This window comes from Oratosquilla oratoria, chromosome 5 (genome assembly GCF_046742065.1).
Source record: "Oratosquilla oratoria isolate Oo_2021 chromosome 5, ASM4674206v1, whole genome shotgun sequence".
In the NCBI taxonomy this organism is placed as follows: domain Eukaryota; kingdom Metazoa; phylum Arthropoda; class Malacostraca; order Stomatopoda; family Squillidae; genus Oratosquilla; species Oratosquilla oratoria.
This window is the reverse complement of record NC_134781.1, coordinates 83,190,162-83,195,161: the sequence shown is the minus strand read 5'-3', so window position 1 is coordinate 83,195,161 and position 5,000 is coordinate 83,190,162.

Sequence of the window (5,000 nt, the reverse complement as noted above, 5' to 3'; positions counted from 1 at the left end):
TTATTTATTTATTAATTCATTTATTTACTCATTTATCTATTTTCTAGGGGACGATACTGCATTGAAGAGGTAAAACTACAGAAGTGAACAAAGAAATCTTTAAGAATGCAAGCAGAAATGAAGGATTGAAGAAGTTATCTTATTTATTTTATTTATCTATTCGTTATCATTATCATTATCATTCATTTTTGTGGAGATGTGTTTTTAATCATAAAAGAACGCTAAGGGATTTTTGGTCCTTAAATATGTCACTAAAGTCATTAGACTGTCCACCCCATACAATATGTACAGTCAGTACTGTAGTATTGTAATGAATGGTACCTTGTCTGATGGTAAAATAATAATAATAATAATAATAATAATAATAATGATAAATAAATAAATAAATAAGTAAATAAGTAGATAGATAAATAAACAAACAAATAAATAAATAAATAAATAAATAGATAAATAAAATAAATAAATAAATAAATAAATAAATGAATAAATAAATAAATAAATAAATAAATAAATAAATAAATAAATAAATAAATAAATAAATAAATAGAAATAAATAAATGAATGAATAAATAAATAAATGAATTAATAAATGAATCAACAGTTGAGCATAACCATTCATTAGTAGTCAAAATGATCAACGGATTAATCGTGATAAGTAGAGGTTGTTCTGGTGTACAGAAAATTAAATTAACAATTCGGTGTTGTGACGTCATCTGTTCACATCGAATGATTTTGTCATGCATTTGTTTAATTCTCTTTTGTCCAGATAGCGTCCCGATCGATATAGATTCATTTCAGCTTAGGATTCCAATTTTCATTAAATAAAATCTTTATTCTATACCAAACCAGAACTATAACTATAGAGTACAATAAAATAGTAAAAGGTTTATTTTGAGAGACCCTGTTTGCCATGTCGAATAGTGTTGAGTAGAGCTCAGCAGGACAAGTTGAGCTGGTTAGTGTCAGATGTCAACAGCAGGGAACACAACAGCTCAGCAGCTTTAGGCGGCTTGGCCGCTGGCCAGAGAGGACAAGTGGTCAATGGGGGCCAAATAGGACAAGTGGGCAATGGTGAAAGCGGTTAGGGGATGCGATGATTACAAAAAAAAAAAAAAAATGGAGGAGAAAAACAAGCCTGGCCATCAACAGCACACCATAAGTCTTAGTGATTACATATAACTAAGAAGGGGTCAGTGGTGGCTAAATAGGACAAGTGGCCAATGGTGAAAGCGGTTAGTGATTTGTTTGGGGGATGCGATGATTAAAAAAAAAAAAAAAAAAAAAAAAACGGAGGAGAAAAAAAGTCTGGCCATCAACAGCACACCATAAGTCTTAGTGATTATATGTAACTTGGCAAGGGTCAATGGTGGCCAAATAGGACAAGTGGCCAATGATGAAAGCGGTTGGTGATTTGTTTGGGCGATACGATGATTACAAAAAAAAAAAAAAATGGAGGAAAAAAAAAGTCTGGCAAATCAACAGCACACCATAAGTCTTACTGATTACATGTAACTAAGAAGGGGTCAGTGGTGGCCAAATAGGACAAGTGACCAATGGTGAAAGCGGTTGATGATTTGTTTGTGGATGCGATGGTTACAAGAAAAAAAAAATAGAGGAGAAAAAAAGTCTGGCCACCAACAGCACACCATAAGTCTTAGTGATTACATGTAACTAAGAAGTGGTGACCAATGGTGAAAGCGGTTGATGATTTGTTTGTGGATGCGATGGTTACAAGAAAAAAAAAATAGAGGAGAAAAAAAGTCTGGCCATCAACAGCACACCATAAGTCTTAGCGATTACATGTAACTAGGCAGGGGTCAGTGGTGGCCAAATAGGACAAGTGGCCAATGGTGAAAGTGGTTGGCGATTTGTTTGGGTGATGCAATGATTACAAAAAAAAAGAACGAGAAAAAAAAACTGACCATCAACAGCACACCATAAGTCTTAGTGATTACATGTAACTAAGAAAGGGGGTCAGTGTTAGCCAAAAGGGGATAAATGGTCTATGGTGAAAGCTGCTGATGCTTTTTTGTGATGCGATGATTACAAATACGAACGAGAAAGAAAGAAAAAAAAAACTGACCATCAATAGCAAACCATGAGAAAGAGTCATAATGCTTACATGTAGCATGGTCGGTGATTAGGTAGGACAAATGGTTAGTGGCTCTAGTATAAAGTGAATTGTTTTAATGTTGGTTACTTAGAGTGGGTGAGAAAAGGATGATTATGAACAGGGAACGATACAAAAAGAAATTTAGTGTTCATATGCTTTGTGAGGCATTCTTGTGAATCTGAACAAAACTAAACGACACAGCGACAATGACTTCTGAAACAAGGACTGGACCCGTGGTACGTGTTGGAAGATTTACGTTTCTTACTTTATGAGAATTTTTATTTCAGCGTTTACGAGAGTATTTCCAGTGATATTACTTCATATTAATAACACAAAATATTCACATTTATTCACAATACCATATTTTTTTATCTACATGTTTGTTTTCCATGAAGAAAAAATCAATTTGGTATTATATTCTACGGTATCATTCCAAAGATCATGTTGTTTTATTAGACGTCCTCTTTGTTCAAAGCTTATCCATTAACTGAACAAGATAATTTAGGTCGAGTAAAATAAGTATAGAAATTGTTACTGTGCTGAATAAGATAAAATATAGTATGATACCATTGAGCAAACGTAAATCTGAACGCTACCTCTCTCGTGTGTGTGTGTGTGTGTGTGTGTGTGTGTGTGTGTGTGTGTGTGTGTGTGTGTGTGTGTGTGTGTGTGTGTGTGTGTGTGTGTGTGTGTGTGTGTGTGTGTGTGTGTGTGTGTGTGTGTGTGCGCGTGTGTGTGTGTGTGTGTGTGTGTGTGTGTGTGTGTGTGTGTGTGTGTGTGTGTGTGTGTGTGTGTGTGTGTGTGTGTGTGTGTGTGCGTACGTACATCAACCCCGCACCACGCCCAGGGCGTATTTGCATCTGTTTGCATATATGTAAGGACTTCCATCCGTGTACACGGTCGTTCAAACGTTCATACAAACACGACCATATCTGGAGGGGTCATGTTTGTATTACGTCTGCGCAGATGCATATGTGGAACGTTTGTAAAGCGTCTTTGAAACGTTTGTGTCGAGTAACGTTAGCGTCATTAACCAAGGGCTTGGAGAGAAACTGTGATTTTTGTCTTTCTTTTTCAGAGGAAAAATACGCTTCGTGTGGACTGCATAGTTTAAAGAGGTGGGACTCATTCACAGTAAATTTCAATATCAATGAAAAAAGGTCCAGTTATAAGATACTAGAAATATAAGATAAGTTGATAAGTAAAATAAATGAGTAAATAAATATGTATATAATTAAAAAATTAATAGATAACTAAGTAAAAATGGATGAAAATATGCATTCATCTATTTATCTACTAAGAATAAATAAATGAATAAAAAATGAATAGGTAGAAATAAGTATATATCAGTGGGTAAATAGATAAATGATTGCTCCTATGTAAAAAAAATTAGATTAAATTTTTACACTATATATATATATATATATATATATATGTATATGTGTATATATATATATGTATATATATATATAAATACATATATACATATATATATATATATATGTATATATATATGTATATATATATATATATAAATATATATATATATATATATATATATATATATATATATATATATATATATATATATATATATATATATATAAATAAATAAATAACAGCTTAAGAACATAAGAATGAAGGAGGCTGCAAGAGACCATAAGGCCTACACTAGGCAACTCCATTTCCATCACCACTTGCCACCCCATCCATAAAGTAGCCTAACCGTTTCTTAAAACAACTGATAGTTTCAGCGCTCACATGGTTACTAAGTCTATCCTATTCGTTGACCACCCTATTAGTAAACCAATTCTTGCCTATTTCTTTCTTAAATCAAAATTTGTCCAGTTCAAATCCATTACTGCGAGTCCTGCCCTGTTGTTTTAATATGATGACCTTGTTTCCTTACCACAAGCAAGAAAAATTCACAGCTTCTCAACTAAACTGAAAGACATTTGACTAACTACGTACTAAGTATCATAAAGGGTAGATCATTTTACTATGAGCTAGATATTTTTTAAAAAAGGTTTCCTAGAAATCCTTTCTAGATAACGCAAGGCTGCATACATAAACCAATTAGCAGCCACTCAAAGGGTGGTGTCCAATAATAATCCCTTGCCTCCACGTGACGTCAGGTTAGGTATATGCAGACCTTCTCTCAATAGGCTTTTGTTTACTATTGTTGGGTTAAGACCATCAACACATTGGTCCTTTATCTCTTGTCATTATTTGCAATCCCAAATTATTTTGTTCTTTCAGGGAGTGAACATTGAATTGAAGCCTTTTAAGTGAAATATTTTCAGAAAATCTCAGATTATTTGCATTCGCTCTGTTGTTGTGTAGTTTTTCATCGTGTCATAGTAAGACAACTACTACTGTCATCCATACTATCTTTAATACCATTACTATCTGTTTCCACTTTTAACCTCACTATGTCTACTACTGCTAATATCGTCACTACTACTATTACTACTCTTACCATAGTTTACTTCAGCTACAACTACCACTATCACTACCACTACTACTACTACTACTACTACTACTACTACTACTACTACTACTACTGCTACTACTATTACTACTATCCTCACGCTTCCACTAGTTCTACCACTATCACTACCACTACTACTACTACTACTACTACTGCTACTACTATTACTACTATCCTTATGCTTCCACTAGTTCTACCACTATCAATACCACTACTACTGCTGCTACTATTACTACTATCCTCACGCTTCCACTCGTTCTACCACTATCACTACCACTACTACTACTACTACTGCTAGTACTATTACTACTATCCTTATGCTTCCACTAGTTCTACCACTATCACTACCACTACTACTACTGCTGCTACTATTACTACTCTCCACACGCTTCCACT